At 47.8% G+C, this 18,134-nt stretch overlaps 1 protein-coding gene across 1 annotated transcript in view; it reads left to right on the top strand.

The window, feature by feature from the left end:
* The window catches only part of LARGE1 (LARGE xylosyl- and glucuronyltransferase 1), a 587,913-nt gene that overhangs the window by 445,498 nt on the left and 124,281 nt on the right, over positions 1-18,134 (top strand). The gene's annotated exons all lie outside the window — the stretch shown is intronic.

Here is an 18,134-nt window from a genome sequence, read left to right as displayed (position 1 = left end):
CCATAATTTATGGACAAGCATCGTCATATCTGACTCTATTTTGAAAGTTGAACTCTGAGCTTCTGGGCGGTCTACTTGGTCAGTTAGAGGATTCTTGCTCCAAAAGAATATATATCATTTATTTCCTGTGGACTCAGGTTAAACCTGTTGTTTAGTTTTGAAAGGAATTTCTCACCTGGGATTTCCCAAAAGGAATACTGACCTAGCACTGCGGCGGACAGTGTCCTCAAGGGCACCCCTGCTATAAATGCAGCAGAGAGTTTTGTTTTTTGTTTTTCTTTTTACATATTTATTGGAGTATAATTGCTTTACAATGGTGTGCTAGTTTCTGCTTTATAACAAAGTGAATCAGTTATACATATACATATATTCCCATATCTCTTCCCTCTGCGTCTCCCTCCCTCCCCCCCCCCCCCCACCCCTCTAGGTGGTCACAAAGCACCGAGCTGATCTCCCTGTGCCATGCGGCTGCTTCCCACCAGCTATCTACTTTACATTTGGTAGTGTATATATGTCCCTGCCACTCTCTCACTTTGTCACAGCTTACCCTTCCCTGCAAAAGAGAGTTTTATAAAGCACTTCTGTTCCATGTCCAGCCTCCTGCTTTCCCCTAAGGGCACGGGACTTCAGCGCAGGCCTGGGCAGCATGGCGCAGGCACACAGGACTCTGTGATTCTCCCACTGGCCTTCTCTCTGCTGGACCTTTGGAAGACCTACATAGCAGATTATCTAGGGTTAATTTGTGGTAGAGGAAAAAAAAAAAAGAGTATTTTGTAAACTATAATATAAATGAATTGAAACGGTCCTCATTTTGACCAAGAAAAGAGGATGAGCCATCCGCAAGGGAGTCCCGCTCGAGCTTCTAAACCTCTGGGCTGAGGGAACGTGTCATTTTTCTGCAGTTTTTGGTCTCTGTGCGAGTTGGGCATCTTTCCCCTCCTTTGGTGGCTCTGAAATGTTATTCTGAATGCCTTCCTGACCTATTCATTGTCAAGCAGCCCTGAGCCCTAAATAAGGAACAAATGTCATCCCAGGCCTGCTTTCATCCGCCACTCACTACAAAATCAGTGACCTTTTCCAGATCAAGCCTGAGACAACAGCTTCTTTGTGCAGCCAGCCCACCTGAGACAGGCCCGCCAGAGCCGTCCCTACAGTGCCTTTCCTGGAGGCCTCCGGTTCATCCCCAACTCTTTCTGCTTCCCCTGGCGTTCCTGTGAGCAAGGAGAATGTCCTTTCTCCTCAAATGTCAGCTCAGCTCTGCTTTCCCAACCCTGCCCCCCATCTTCTCTGGTGGAGGCTCCGCCCCCATCACTCTCCATCCCTTCGTCTACTTTACTTTCATGCTCTCTCTTAGCACCACTCGGCATTTTGTCATATATCTGTTTGTGATCCAACTTCCCCTACGAAAGCGAACATGCCAGTAGACAGGGACTTTGGGGTTTTGGCTTTGTTACGTTGTTGTTTATGACTCAGAACCCAGAACAGTGCCTGGCACATAATTGGTGCTTGGATGGATGGATGGATGGATGGGCAAATTGAGATTGCAATGCAGTCTCTGGCTCCTTATGAAAAGTGACTGCTTCATGGTCATCACACACACATGCATTCTCCCCTCTTGCTCTCCCCCACCGCTGCTCAAGCATCTCCGTGACTTCACCAGACAACATTGTTTTGTCCCTTGAATTTGGAAGCCTCCCTTTAGTCTCTATCAGAAAGGATGTTGAAACTATGAAGAGGCGAGGTCTGGAGCATTGTTACCGTCGGTGATTTAATGCCATGCCGAGAGAAGCCGGTGAGCTGACTGTTGTGGGTATGTTGTCCTTGGCTTTGCTAAGAGAGGACTCTGTCCCAGGAGGGCAGCAATGAGCAGGCTTGTAGAGGGTGGCTTCAGTAGCAGAACCCCCAGTGGTTCATGTGGCGTGTTTGCTGCTCGGGTTTCGGGGGTGTTGGGTGAGAATAGTCTGTGTCAGGGCTTGAAGGAGGCCGGGGTCCGTCTACGTACCCAGTTCTAGCTGTTAGTTTCAGCAGCCTTCATTTCCAAGTTGATATGGAGTGGCTGAGAAGCACAATTCTGTTAAGAAACAAGGGTTCTGGTCCATACTCATCTGTGTGATCTTGAGAATATCATTTCCCCCGCTGCAACTCAGTTTCATCTATTATACCCTGAAAAGGTTGGACTAGATGATCAGTAAGGTTTTTGCCAGCTGTAATATTTTTAACTGTATGAAGATCTCCTATTTGTATGGTGTTCAGATTTCCTTTTAAAGTTTGCCTGTTGTTACAATGCCTCCATAACACATATTTCAGTCTGTTTGGTCATGTGCTTTGTTTCCTTGATGAAACCGCAGGCTTTACAAAGGAGGCTGTCTTATCTATAGATTTGGCACCCAGAGTGTGGCAAGATGCCCAATACTGGTGTGTTCAGTGAACAGCACAACCCAGCCCTTTCCTCTGCATTTGCTTACCTGTTGGTTGTGCAGTGAAACATCCCAAAGACAGGTAACTTGTGCAAAATTCATAAATCATCCGTGCCTAGGTTCTCAGAACCTGGTCGCCCTTGCATGCCATCTCTGACACCTCTTAGATATAGAAACTTCTTTTAATCCCCTCTCTTCTCTTTCTCCTTTAACTTCATCCCAGTAAAACAACACTGAGGCTTTGGGGTCACACTTGGATCCCAGCTCCATCGTTTACTACTTAGCTGTGCGAAACTGGGCTGGTTACCTTCCATCTTTGAGCTTCAGGTTTCGTAATTGTAAATGAGAATAATAATGCTAACTTTGCAGGAGCCTCTAGCACAGCACCTAAGAGGTACTAAATAATTTTAGTTCTTCCCTCCTGGGTTTAGTTCAAGACACCCCTTCCCCCCCAAGCTTTCCCAGCCAACCCTTGGCATTTGTTCTTCAGGCGTCTTAGTTTATGACATCTCTATTATTATCTGTCTTGGAACATCTGAACTGACTTCTGCAAGATGGACCATAGGATGCTAGCAGTCAAGGAGCTTCATGGCACCTACTGAAATGTTTCCTCCTTTCTTAGCCCAGTGTCCTGAAAACAGCGGGTGCTCCATTCATGCTGCGTGATGGCAAAGCATCTTCACCACGTGCCCTTGGTTAGGTCACGAGCCCTCGCTCTGCTCCAGTTGTCTCATCATTCAAATGAAAAGTTTGGTCCAGAATATCCCCCAGGCCCTTGCAGCTTTGATATCCCGTGCTGTGATGCTGCGCCAGGTTTCTTACAGAAGTACAAAAGCCTCATCCTCCGTGCAGGACTTTCCCTCTACACAGAGGGGCCTTGCTAAACACGAGAGGCACAGTCTTCTTGCATGAGCAGCTGGGGCTCAGCTTTCCTTCAGAAGTGGGCTGGCTTGGCCACTGGCCAGGGAGAAAGACTGGCACTGGTTTCTCTCCTGGAAGAATATGCATCATGACACATGTGTAGCAGGCATTGCCATCCAAAGTTGCTGAGAGGAAGAGATCTTGGTTTTTCGCTGAGGAAGTCAGTTACGGGTCTCACCATAGGTAGAGCATCTTGTGAAGGAGAGGTGGGGCAGCTGTAATTAAGTGGTGGTAAATATGAGCTTTGGGGTCAAGACTGCTTGCCTGCAAATTTCAGATCTAGAAAGATCTAATACAGTGACAGTCCAGAATCCCTACCTTTAGATCCCCATTGGCTTTTCTTGACACAGCCAGGTGGAGGCCAGGTGGAGGCCTTCTGCTGCGGGAAGGCAGGGCAGGTGGGGACATGCACGTCCTCTTTTAGGAAGACTCCTTTTCCGGCTTCTCTTCCTCCTTTGTTCAACAGCAGCTAAATACTGGCGGGGCGGGCAGGGAGCAGCCTTCCACCTTGGTCTTCTTCTCCATTAACCTCTCCTGTCCATGAGCTTATGTTTTTTAAATATCATTAAAGGTCAAAATCTGCGGTTTGGAACTCAGGCGTAACTTAGGAAAAACAGAACTCTTGACTGCCCACAAATTGTGCTACATCCGTACTTTGGAATACCACTCAGCACTGAAAAGAAATGTGGTAATGATATATGTAACAACTCGGATTAATTTCAAAAACATTATGCTAGGTACAGGGAGTCCACCACGCAAAACTACGTGCTCTGTGATCTGTGATTCTTTTGATGTGCAATTCCAGGAAAGGGTAAACCGTGGTGACAGGAGGAGATCAGGGGCCGCCTGGAGTGAGGTTCGGGGAAGTGGATTGGCTGCAAAAGGGCCACAGGAAAAACTTAGGCTGTTGGAATAGTTCTGTATCCTGATGCTGGTGATGGTTACGTGACTGTACACAAGTACCACAATTTGTCAAACTACACTTAAAATGGATGAATTTATTGAAGTTTATTGTTCTTCGATAATGCTTAGGGAAAAAAGAATGACTCCATAATTTCTGGCCTAAGCAACTGAGCAGCTGGAGAGAGTGATCTGCTATTTCCTGACCTGCGTGACGCTGAGGGGAGAGCAGGTGCAGAGGCGAAAAAAATCAGGATTTCGATTTGGGATATTTAAGTCTGAGATGCCTATTAGATGTCCAGAGTAGAGGTGTCAGGTGGGCCGTTGAATTTATGATTCTGGAACTCAGTGTAGAGGTTAGACTGGAGATACAAAGTTTGAAGTTATCAGCCTATAGTTGGCATTTAAAGCAGTGGCCTGGAGTACATGATGGAGGACACAGGGCAGGGAGGGAGAACAGGAGAGCTCTGGGGGGTGAGGGGGTCCGGGGCGTGCCAGCACTTGTAGTGAGAATTCAACAGGATAAACTGTGTAAACGTGTCATTGGCGTCTTGCAGTTACTCCTGCTGTGCTAAGGGGACATTCACGTGGTTTCATAGAAACAGCCGTTTTTAAATGTGCAGTTCAGCGGTGTTTAGTTATTTACAGCATTACGCAGCTATCTCCTCTCTCTAGTTTCAAGACTTTTCATCACCACAGAAAAACACCGTGTACGCATCAGATAATCACTCCACATCCCTCCCTCCGCCATCCCCTGCTCGTCACGCGTCTGCTTTCTGTCTTTGTGGATTTGCCTGTGCTGGATGTATCGTATCAGAGGAATCACATAATACATGACCTTCTGTGTCTGGCTGCTTTCATTGAGCATAATGTGCGTGAGGTTCATCCAAGTTGCAGCATGTGTCAGTGCTTCGTTCCTTTTTCTGGCTGAATACGTTATTTTATCTTATTATTATTCCACGCCTTTTCCCACACCGGCTCCAGAGCATGCATGAGTGAGTGTTCTTGCCTGAGAACTTTTCTCCTTCCATCCTTTCTGCCTGGGCTTTCCTTCCTCCTCGTCCCTGTGCTGATGGGAGTTGCACCGCCTTTTATTTTAGAGGCGCAGTCTACGTGCTCCTCAGTGACGGACGCACACCCAGCAGCACCCCTTCTGCGTCCCCCAGGACACAGACAAGAATGGTTTCTTAGATCCCCTCTACCACCTCTTTCCTGGAGCCTGATTGGCTTCAAACACAGGCTAAATTGCTGTTTTTCCAACATGAACATTCAGCGAACAGATACAGAACCTTTAGACACTGTCCACAGTACGCTGAGCCCTGGGAGATCTGGGGTTACAAGAGCAGTGACGTCTACCCCCTTTCCCCACGCAACTCATCCTCTTACCAGATTGCAGGGGAGTAAGCATTCTCATTTCTGCCTCTTGGTCTGGCCCTCGACCCAAGCATGTCGCCTGCATGCAAGGGGATGCTTGTTGACCGTGATGTATGTCTCCAGCCCTTACCTCTCCCAGCACCTCAAGGCTTGTGCGTCTCTAATGTGATATTTCTAAAAGATTGGAAAAAAAGTAAAACCCTTGGTTTTTAACTCGGCAAATCATCCACTAATGCGTTCCCACACAGAAGCAAGAATATTCTTTTCAGAACATTCAGATCACGTTGGCCCCTCACTTACAGCACTGCCATGTTGCATCACCCAAAGGGGCACTGTTCCCATTGTCTTCTTTGCAAGTGGTGCTCTGGTGTTGTGCCTGAGACCCTTTACTTTCACCCCCTGCTTGTCCTGCCTGGATAAACCTCCTTACTCTGGGCCCTGACCCACTTCAGCCTCATCTCTCTCACCATCAGCTTACCATCCTCTCCTTGGTCTGTGTGTCTCAGTCCCACTGGCCTTGAGTCCTTTGAGACATGTGTTTTCCTCCCGACACCAACTAATTCTTCAGTTCTCTGAAGACACCACGTAGGTGTCCTACAGTTCATTTCAGTTCTGACACTACTACCCAGTGTTAGCACAGAAGCCACAGGTTAAGGTCTCAGACCCACAAGACCACCTGTACTTCAGGCACCAGTCACAAGTATTGGGTCCCGGGGTTACCCATACTTCTGTCCAATTTGGCTACAAAGTTGGGGGTTTCCAAAACCCCCTCTCCTCAGGTAGGTTTGCTAATTTGCTAAAATGACTCACAGAACTTAGGGAAGAGCTTTATTTACTGTTACTCGTTTATTATAAAGGATGCAACTCAGGAACGGCCAAATGGAAGAGATGCGTAGGGCAAGGCATGGGGGGAGGAGCGTCCCCTCTGCGGGACCACCACCCTCCCAGAACCCCTGTGTGTTCACCGACTCAGAAGCTCTCAGCCTGTAGCCTGTTGTTTAGGGGTGTGTGTGGAGGTTCCAGCAGGCAGACGTGGGTGAATCATTGACCATTGGTGATTAACGCAGTCCCCACCCCACCTAATTCTCGCCCGGAGGTTGGGGAGTGGAGCTGAATATTCCAAGCTTCTAATCAGGGGTTGGCTTTTCTGGCAAGCAGCCCCCATCCTGAAGCTGTCTAGGGGCTTCCGAGGGTTTCCTCATTAGAACAAAAGATGTTCTTATCACTCAGGAAATTCCAAGGATTGTAGGAGCTCTGTGCCAGGAAGCAGGGACAAATACCAAATATCTTTCTGTGACACCACAGCCTTCATCTTGGTCAAGCTTCCCACTGCAAGGTTTTAACAATCACTGTTCGCCTTGCCGTGACACTCTAACCATCTCCCTTCAGATCTTGATTTAATCCTGATTTCTTCAGGTAACCTCCTGGCTGACGTCTCCTCTTTCAGACCCGGTGCATTACTCTGGAGCTCTCCCTCCCAGTTCTTTCAGAGTCACAGTTCCACATTTGTTGGTGTGATTGTCTAGTGACCTTGCCCTATGGGATGGCTGAATTGTGTGTCCCAAAAAGTTCATCTGTTGAAGTCCTAACCTCCAGTGTCTCAGAATGTGACTGTATTTGGACTTAGGGTCTTTAGAGAGGTCATTAGGTAAAATGAGGTCATTAGGATGGGCCCTGACCTGATATGATTAGCGTTCTTATAAGAAGAGGAGATGAGGACACAGACACACAGAGGAATGACCACGTGAGGACCCAGAGAGATGACCATTTACAGGTACAGGAGAGAGACCTCAGAAGAAACAACTTTCCAGAACCTTGATCTCAAACTTCTAGCCTCCAGAACTGTGAGAAAATAAATAGCTGCTGTTTAAGCTACCCAGTCTGTGGTACTTTGTTACAGCATCCCTAACAAACTGATACACACTACAAGGATGTTAGGTCCACCGAGGGCAGGGAGCATCTCAGGGTTTACCCATCATTGCATCCCCGAAGCCCAGCACGGTGTTTGGCTCTATACGTATTCAGTAACTATTTGGTGAATGGATGAATGACCTATCTCAAGGTGATGACAGACATCTTTGAAATATGGACGTCTCATAAACCCTGTACTGTGTGGTTCCAGGCCAATGTTCCCTTATCCTTTCAGTATCTCTGTTTTGAATTTCCTGCCTGTCTTTCCTCCCTGAAGGAGCATTACTTCATCTCGATAATCTGCCCAAAGACCAGCCTTGAGAATATAGAGAGATTTTGTGCTCAAGCTTCCTGAGTGCTTCTCAGCCACGCAGGGGCCTCTCCTGGTAACTCCCACCTTCCAGGCTGTGTTTCAGACTGTAAAGTTTGCTCAGTATCTGGCTTCTGCATAAGTAGAGTATCAATGAGTAATAATACTGTAATCTCAGAAATGCTATTGGGGAAAAAAAATTAAGTAATAGCTACATAAGACCCAGAAAGGCGTGGTAATAATGATAATACTTAAAGTTGAATGGTAGTTTACAGTTTACAGCCTTTCATTTCACTCTAAAAACAACCTTATGATGGCATGATGGTGAATTTTATCATCATCCCTTTTATAAAATGAAAATAATAAAACAATAATAAAAAATAAAGTTCAAAAATGGAGTAGTTTGGCCTTCCCTGGTGATGCAGTGGTTGAGAGTCCACCTGCCGATGCAGGGGACACGGATCCGTGCCCCAGTCCGGGAAGATCCCACGTGCCGCGGAGCGGCTGGGCCCGTGAGCCATGGCCACTGAGCGTGCGCGTCCGGAGCCTGTGCTCCGCAACGGGAGAGGCCACAACAGTGAGAGGCCCGCCGACCACAAAAAAAAAAAAAAAAAAAAAAAAAGGAGTAGTTTGGGCCCGGGTTGCACAGTTAATAATTGGAAAAGCCAGAACTTAAATGTTGCCCTTTGAATCCTGCAAGCAAGTGCTTTTTCTGCAACCCCAGTGGGAAAAGTGAGAGGATTGCTCCTAGGCACTATTATTAGTGATTCAAGGAGTGTCTGTGAATGAAGAATCTGAAAGATACCAACCAATTGTGTTTTTAAAAAGAGACCGACCCAAGAAGTCCATGGATGGCAGTGGTAGCTGGATGCAGGCCAGCTCTGCTCCCCGAGCTGAGGCCTCATCTGAGCAGTGACGGCAGCCGAGCGTCCTGGGAGTCTGTGTGATAAAAGCAGCCTTGGAAGAGAGCCCAGCGGCTGGCTCCGCATCCCTTTTTCATTTTTCCCATTTCCAAAGACCAAAGATCACGGAAGGAAGAAGAGAGAAATCATTATTTGAGGCTGAGCAGGAGTTTTTAAACTGTACATTAAGTTAACGCGGGCCCTCTTGGGGCTGACTTGGGGGATAGGGAAGCTTGGTATTGCATCTCGGCAGATGGAATATCGTTCTCTGGACCTTTATTGGATGGCAGGCTCTTTTCTGAGTCTCAGGCCTGCCTTTTCCGTTCTTCCTCGATGTCCCTGGGTAGGACATGCTCTCAGCTCAGCGCCCTGGTATTAATGCTGAAGGAAATTAGACTCAGAGGCCCCGATGGGATCCAGAGGGCTCTGCAGAGTCCTAGACCCCTGCCTGCAGCCCCAGGGGGCACCACGGGCAGGAACGGGAGGGCTAGACACCTTGACCAGCCTTTCCACCCATCCTCTCTAGGTCCTTTGGAGCTTTGCCCACAGCTGTGCCAGCTGCAGCCCTTCCCCTGGGGAGAGGAATGCCTTGCAGATTGTTCCTAACCATGAATTTAGGTGCAAAACATAGACTTTTGCAACACAGAGACCGGAACACAAGCCCCCGCTCTGTGGTCCTTAGTCACATGTCCTTGACACGTGACTTTCCCCTCTCTTAGCCTCAGTTTCCCTTTCGAAAGATGAGATGAGCACCGTGCCCACTTCACTGGGGTTGTTGTAGGGCACTCTGAGATGATGCAAGACAAACATGTATCCCGGTGCCTGGGCAAAGTGCTCACCGAGCAGGGGCTGCCCTGAGAAGAACAGCCTCCCCTCGCGGGGCAGCCACGCGCACACACGCAGCACAAGTGCGAGAACATGTGTGGGGACAGCCCAGCACGAGGAGGATGTTGAGAAAGGCGTTGCTAGCCCGAATAAAGAGATCTCATGGTCATGTTGGAAGGGAGCTTTGAGGTCAGCAAATCTTGTGTTTCTGCTCAGTGCAGGTAATCCGCCTACAGCATGCCTGCCGGGTGACCTCCCGCTCCCAAAGGTCCCCAGACCTACTTTGCATCAGAATTCCTGCAGCTGTCCTTTGCAGAGAGACCCCCTGGCCTCACCCTGAGAGAATCTGCTTCTGTAAGAGTCCAGTGGGGTGTGCAGAGAGCAGCCAAACCATTCGAGAAGCTTTTTGCAGAGATCATGCAGTCCCGAAGGCAGTGTTTCCTTTACTGCTGTGTCTCCAGCAGTTGGTACAGGGCCCAGTGCACAGCAGGGACGTGGTGAATACCTGCTGGATGGGGGTGGAATCACGCAGCCTCGGAAGCCGTGCCCGGGAGCTTCTCCCTGGAAATGCAGCTGACTTCTGTCTGGGTGAACTCCAGTGATACTTACGGTCTTGCTTACAAGAAGCAAAATCTATCTTCCTTCAATCTTAACTCATGCAGCCTATTTCTACCTTCTAGAGTGAAACTGATTCTAATTCCTCTTAAAAGGGATTATCCCTCAACTATAGAGGTCAGTAAGGGTGAAGTATTTTTCTCCAGATGAAATCAGGGTTGGCTGAACAAGGTATAAACTGGAGCCGGGGGTGCTTCGTCAAGCAGCCCCAAGGAAACAAAATGATGGGCGACAGGACCTTTTTAACTAGAGCACATGGATTCCATCTCAAGGACATGCAACATAAACATGGGGCACATAAACCTGGTTCAGGGTCCCCATGCAGCCCCGTGAAATAGAAACCTTTACCATTTTACAGAGGAGGAAGCTGAGGAACTAAGAATTTGCCCAGGATTACCATTCAAGCGTAGAAGAGCTAGAAATTTGAACCAGATGAGAATTATATTAAAGTTTAAGGGAAGAAGAGGAGGCCAAGTTGGAGAAGCTTAAGCATAGAAAAAAAAAAAAAAACAGGGAACGTAGAGTCGGTGGTGGAGTCCTATATCTTGCGTTGGCGGCGTGTTTCTGAACACCTCCATCCCCTTCTCTGGGCTTCATCTGTCAAACTAGGCAGTTCCAGAGGAATTATTAAGCCCTCCGCAGCTCATGTGAACCTCTGTGTTCCCAGAGTGCATTTAGCTACAACCAAATGGAAGAAGTCAGAACTGTGAAACCTGCAAGTTCCGAAACAGTCCTTTTCAACCCTTTCAGGCCTGTTGAAATACCCTTTTGTGTCCCATCTTCTCAGGAGATGTTTTATTGTTCTACACCCACTAGCCGGGGGCACCTATGGCTGTGAAGCTGTTCTTTCAGATGTTTAGTAAATGGCAATGTGATACTCTTATGTTTTCCTTATTACAGCCATGCTGTACTCAGACATGCATGGAGGAATGGTACTATTAGAGGCTTTTCTGTTTTAAAATAGCTTAGTCGAATACACATGAGGTTGGAAGGGCATTGTTTTCCCTGCTGATACTCAGGGCAGCCCCTGGTGATAACATTTTAATATTCCCCTCCTGCTATAAGCACAGCTGGTTGGATGTGCAGCAGCGGTTGGCAGACTCCCCCTGTGCACCCAGGAGCTTTCCTGGGGGTGGGAAAAAGGTAGCACCGGAAGCAGCCATCATCGGGGCCAGAGCTACCTGCTCCTGCTGTTCACCTGGAGAGGCTATAACTGGTGCACAGCCACTTCCACGCCATTCACATGGAGCTCACCAGTTCTGGATGGTCTAGGTTTGTGGGTTGCAGATAATATTTATTTTCCATTTCTTCATTCGTTCATCCAGCCCGCCATTCATCCACACTGTACTAGGCCTCAGGAGCATTACATTTCTCACTCAAGGAAGCAAAGTCATTAAATTTGTACTTTTAAAATATTTCTGCGGCTGAGTAAAGCAAAATAGAATGGCAGGGGGCACCCCTGAGGGAAAGGTGATCGAGGATGAATCTGCTAAGGTATCAGGGAAAGAGAGATGATGAGGATAGAGCGAGGAAGGGGGTGAGGCTGAAAAATAATAGATAAAATCTGGAGGAGTCGGTTATGGCAATGATGTGAGGGGTGAGGAGAGGGGGGTGTCAAGCTCGATTCAAAGGTCCTGGCTTCAGTGACAAGGGAAACCTTGATGCTACTAACCGCAAAAAGGCAGGAGTCAGACATTATTTAGGAAGAGAAAAGTGTGCATTTGATTTTGATCAGTTTGAGTTGAAGGTCGCTGTGAAAGAGCCAGATGAAGATAGTTGGATGTAAGAGTAAGAAGCTCTGGAAAGTAGTCCGATACGGAGATGGGTGACATCTTCCCCTCAGTGGTATTTGTTTTTGTTCTTGTTTTTCTGTGGTACGCGGGCCTCTCACTGTTGCGGCCTCTCCCGTTGCGGAGCACAGGCTCCAGACGCGCAGGCTCAGCGGCCATGGCCCACGGGCCCAGCCGCTCCGCGGCATGTGGGATCTTCCCAGACCAGGGCACGAACCCGTGTCCCCAGCATCGGCAGGCAGACTGTCAACCACTGCGCCACCAGGGAAGCCCCCCTCAGTGGTATTTGAAGCTGTTGAGTTAGATTCCATCATCCAAGGATACGACGTAGAGCAAAAAGAGGGGGCAAGGATGGGAGTTGGGGAGCCCAGCATTCAGGGGAGACAGAGGGAGGGGACCCCCATGAAGGAGGTGGGGAAGGAATGTCCAGAGGGAAGAAAACAGCTAGGAGACTAGTGTCACAGAAGCTAAAGGCTTCGAAAAGTTTCAGCGGGGCTGGGGAAGGGCCAGCAGCATGGCAGCTGGGGGAGCAGCTGGCTGAATTTCGCAGAGCCCAGCCTATGCAGCTAGGGTCAGTGCTTGAATCGGAAAACTTAGACTTTCTGAACAATGACCATCACTATAGGGAAAAAGGGAGATGCCTTTAGTTGAGCATCTAACCACGAACCAGGCACTTTACGGTACTATCTTATTTATCAATACATCCATTCTTAGAGGCAGGGGGTGGGGATTCTGTTCTTGCCCTTTTACTGATAAGGAAATTGAGGCTCAGAGAAGTTATGCCCTGGTCAAGCCATACAGAACTGGAGCTTGAACTCTGTTTTGTCTGGTTGTAAAACCCTTTGTCTTTCTAATTTATACCTGGTGGGCAAATGCCCCGCCTGCCCTTTCCACATTCAGTGTGCCACGTGGAAGCGTCACCAATCCCTGCTTCCCTGGGGCCTCACCTCCTGAATGGCAGCAGCCCTGCCTGGAGCCAAAAGCTGCGGAAGGAGGGAACCAGGGGAGTTCCCCGTCTGGAGCCATCCGTCTGCTGGCTGGTGACACCGACACCGGGGCCCCAGCAGAATAGCAAGCTTGTTCGCTCTTGTCTGGCTGTTAGTGGTGATGTATGAATAAGCAAAGAAGACAGCTTCATTTTCATAAGTTAACTTGTGCCGAGAGTAAGGAAGACGGGAAACAGTGCACTTAATCATAACCACAGGGCCAGCGCAGAAAACAATGACAGAGCCTTTTCTGTTCATCACAGTGTTTTATTATAATAACTCCTATTATAGAGGAGACAGGCGGTGTGGAATGCTGAGGGCGGCAGCACACCAGCATCCCGCGTCATCTCCCCAAGAGGAATCCCTGGGGTTGTACGCCTTCATGGGATAGCAAGCCCAGGATGGGTTTGCATCATCAAGATTAAGACTTTAGACTTTGACCTCTGGAGACCAGGCTGTAGTTGCCACCTGGCTGGTGAGCTGGGATTGCCAGAGCTGTGAAAATAAGCTGTCTCATGTGTGCTGTCACCGGGGACCTGAGGACGGCTATGCCCAGAACAGTGTTCCAGGACAGCAGTGCTACCCGAAAAGCTTTGGGGGAAGCCTGGGAGCTTGGAGGTCTGTGTGGAAGGGGCAGGTGTGGCCTGCAGTGTGGCAGGGGCTGCAGTAGACAGGAAACGGGCATCACGCGCTCTCCCCATAGAATCCACTATTCCCTGCCCTCCATTCCTCCTACGTATCAGCGTTTCTGTCATTGCATGTACCGCGCTGCTTCATAATTGTTTACCTGTCTCCTTCCAGCTGCCTCTAGGGTGCAGGCTATGTTTTATCTGTCTTTGATTCCTTAGTATTTTGTGTGGTATCTGACACAAAGCAAACCCTCAATCAACATCAAACTGAACGAAAGTGTAGGTAGGGTAAGGATCGTGTCAGCTAAGGAAGGGAGGGAACCGCTAAGACCGAAGACACCGAACCCAGGCCAATGGGGCAGAATATTGGGCCAGGGAATTCTGGGTATGATGACAAGAGTAGATACCTACTGAACATTTTACTATTTTCTGGGCGTTGTTAGTGGTGATGTTTGAATAAGCAAAGAACACAGCTTCATTTTCACAAATTAACTTGTGCCTAGAGAAAAAAAAATGTTCAATTCTGAGGTGTGTACTTTTGTCAATGCCATGTTATAAATGAATGAAGAAACAGGCACAGAGAGGTTGAGTAATTTGTCTAAAGTCACACAGCTAGCACCTGGGTGAGGAGCCGGGATTGGAAAGCAGGCAGTCTGGCTCTCATACACTTTCTTCACCACGTTACTGTACTCAAGAAGCGTCACCCGAGGCGGCCACTGAACTCTGCTGGTTGATGCGCTAGATTGAGACACCACGTGAGTTTTATTGTTTGCTAGGGGCCGTGCAAGGGAACCTCACTGATAACCAAAGCCAGGACAGAGCTCCCAGACCCTGATCAGTAATTCTCAGATTTTAGTGTGCATCCGGATTACCTGGAGGATTTTTTTTTAATGCAGGTTACTAGACCCAGTGGCCAGAGTTCTTATTTAGAAGTGTTATGTGATGAGGGAATTAGTATGTGATATTACCCCCATACTCCCAGATCCTGAGAGATAAGACAAAGGAGAGCAAAATGTCACCTTATTTTGCTGATAAAAGTGAAATTGGAGGTTTTGACTTAGATGCGCATCTACGGCGGATATTCATAATACCAACCCCGGAGCTGGAATCGCCCACCCTGTCACAGGAAGTGTGGGGCGACTGCAGCCTCATCCGGAGGGGACCTGCCCTGTACAACCGATCCAAGGTGGAGCTCTGCTGGCACACTGGCTCCTAGGAGGAAGATGAAGGAATAGCTAGGCCACCTGAGCTCGGTTCTCTCTGAAACTCACCAGGCCAGGTAGCTCCTTCCCTGCCCTTGGGGAAGAGGAAGGATTGGGGTAAGAAGCCGGGAAATCCCTCCTTCACAAAACGAAAGATGTAGAGGGAAGCAGCCTTCCGGTCACAGTTAACGTCACAGTTGAGGCCTGGGAATCTGCACTCTTAACAAGAAGCCCAGGTGTTTATGTAGCAGTTGGTCCTCAGACCACACTTAAAGAAACAAACTTCTAGAAGGACTTAATTGTTGTGCTAGAGGGCCTTCGAAAAGAAAACCATTTGGATGGGCTCACTGTCTTTCAGAAGCTGACCGATGAGCTTGAATGATGATATTTAAGAAGAGCTATTACTTATATAGTTTTTAATGTGCCCCAGCCCCTGTGGTTAGCCCTTAACACATATGAAGTCATTTAAACATGTGAAGTCACAGCAGTTAGATACTGGGGCACAGAGAGGTTAAGTAATTTCTTCAAGGCTACACAGCTAAAAAGTGGCAGAGCTAGAAATAGGAACCAGGCAGCCTGGCCCCAGCCTTCCCCTCTGGCTACACTGCTGCACGTGGTTTCCGGTCCACGGACACAGACCTCTGCAGGGGTGAAGGCAGTTAGCCCAGGGTATTCACAAGCCCACTTGCAAAGCCCAGCTGTCGCTTTAATCATCGACAAAGCAGCTAATGAATTCATCTAAAAAAGCAAAATGAAATCTTAGTAGCTGTTTATTATTTTGCCTTCTCAACCAGTGGATATTAAAATTACAGCTATCGTGTTGCTAATTAAGGATTTTGTTTTCTTAACCTTAAAGAGGACGGGCATATGTGAAAGGGCCGCTTGCCACCATCAAAGGATATGCAGCCCAGGTGCAAAGTGACAGAAGGAGAATTTGGATGTTATCCTTTGAGATAACATGGCTTAAGGTTAACCATGCAAATTACTCCTTCTCTGAAGATGAAGCCCTTGAGTTGAAGGCTCCAGTAGAGCAACCCATATAAAAGATGCTTTCAGGTGTTGCCACCCCCATCTTTGCAGTTTTCCATGCAACTGAGGAAGACGCCAGAGTTCCCAGAGCTGAGTGAGAGAATATGTTGATGTTGGCGAGTGGGGAGAGGATGAAATGCTTTGCAACCTCAGAAATGTGGGGACACTAATACAGTAACATAAGTGGTCTCCATTCAGGAGAGATTTACACACCAGATGTCATTTATTTAGCAGACATTTATTCATGCCTATTAGTGTGTTAGATATTATGCACTCCTTGCCCTTGGACAAATGGAGAGGTGGACATTTACAGATGAGGCGTGTGTGCTTGAACATCACCCATTCTGTCCTTGACAGGACATAAGTCAGCCGATGGCAAAAATACCGGGAGGAAGCGCTAAGTCGAGATGTCCCCCATCTAATGCGGGAATTCACAGTCTGCTTCTTGCCAGAGATGGGCCTGAAAGGATTGCTGGTAGGGAGTGGCAGGGGGCAAGGCTGGCGAGAGCTGTACGAGCAAGACGTGGAGATGAGGACACAAGCAGTAAAGCTATGCATTTTCGTGTGGCTGTTAGAAAATTCATCTGAAGAGTAGGTCGAGGCAGAATACAATTCATGGCATGTCCGAAAGTGGAATTTGGACTTTCAGATAGCTGAAGATTACCTCTCCTGAAATTCAGATGGCCACCCTAAACTCAGTGAAACGTCATTCCCCTTTATCGGTTCTGAGCACATGACACCCCTCTTTCATCATGCCAAAGAAAACCATGGTGACGCCAACCAGGGGTCATTAGTAATAACGAACCAGCTCCCCCAAGGACCCCACATGCCCTTTGAGTCCCAGCCTCGGAGTGAGGCTATTAAACAGGCTCTCCAACAAGGTTACAGCATCAGGACTCAGCACACAGCTTGCTCGGCTGAGGGCAACGCGCCTTTCAGATCTGTTGTGCACGAACGTCCCAAGCTTGTAGCATGTGGAATTGATTAGCTCTTGCACTTTCTGAATTGGTGACCTGTTTTTCTGAGGGATTCTACACGTTTTGGTTGTGATTATATACAATGACACAGTGGGTGGTAGTGTTTTTCCTATGCCGCTAATTTATGTATTTGTGCTGGGGCAGTGATTTAGATGGGAGCTCGATAAATTGATCAAATAAATTACACCAAACCCACACACCATCATTTCAGGGAGCTGTCATCACACCACAGAGGTTCTATGTCGCCCAGCGTGGTATTCCAGGAGAACCGTCGTGCTTTCTTCACGGGCTGCTAGGCTTCCATTTGGTCAGAAAGAGCTTTATTTCTCAGACAATATAAGGATTTTAGCTCCAGAAGACATCGGTTAGCTGTGGAAGACAGTGCCCATTAGTCCTGTGACCTTTAGCAAGTTACTTACATTTCCGAGTCTCAGTATCTCATCCTGTAAAATGTGGACTTATAATTTCTGCCTCAAATGTTTGTTGTAAAGGTAAGCAGTGATGCAGAGACAGTGGAAAGAATCCGGATGTCAGATAACTATAGATTCATATCCTGGCTCCAGGATACGCAAGTTATACAAATCACGGTCCTCAGTTTTCCTAGTTTGTAAAGTGCTGTTGATAGTAGTTGCAAGGGAACACCTTCTGCACATGGCATGATAGAGTTGTCTAATAGAAGATAGTTGATTCTGATGGCTGCCTGCCCCACCTAGAAGACCTGAGTCCGGAAACATTAACACTCTAAGAAATTGGGGTGAGTGGAGGACTCACCTGAGGTGCTAAAGCTGCTAAGAAATTGATTGAGAGACCTGACTCGCCTTTGATGTTGGCCTCAGTACAGTAGAGGGCGAGGCCCACGTCAAAGCCGAGCTCTGGGGACAGAGAAGCAATTGTTCCTCTAGAAAACACGCCTGCCTTGACGTGATGCTTGTTGACAAAAGACAAAGTGGATGTGAGAGTAAAAACGCTGCAAGAATGTGGCTCTTCTCTGGGGGCTCCCTTCTCATTAACCAAGGGTCCTTTCTTCCTCTCTGAGTGAGAAAATTACCTCAACTTCTGCCTCAAAAGCCAGTCAATTAATATACCTTGGGAAATAGTGAACTGGAACATTTGAAGAAGAGTATGTAAGTAAATAAATATGTGTTCACGTGAGTTAAGGGATAGATGGACAGATGGACGGATGAATAGTTTGGGATTCTGGCTTTGTCACAGATTAACTGGATGACCTTGGGCAAGTTAATTAAGTACTCTGGGCGACCTCCATTTCTTTTCTATAAAATAGGGATAATGAAAATGGCTGGGCTGCCTAAGTGTGAGAATTAAACATATTAATACAAGTGAAGCGC

This window comes from Aethalodelphis obliquidens, unplaced genomic scaffold (genome assembly GCF_003676395.1).
Source record: "Aethalodelphis obliquidens isolate GAN/ISIS:26980383/991018 unplaced genomic scaffold, ASM367639v1 scaffold8, whole genome shotgun sequence".
NCBI classification, from domain to species: domain Eukaryota; kingdom Metazoa; phylum Chordata; class Mammalia; order Artiodactyla; family Delphinidae; genus Aethalodelphis; species Aethalodelphis obliquidens.
This window is presented reverse-complemented; position numbering and strand designations above follow the sequence as displayed.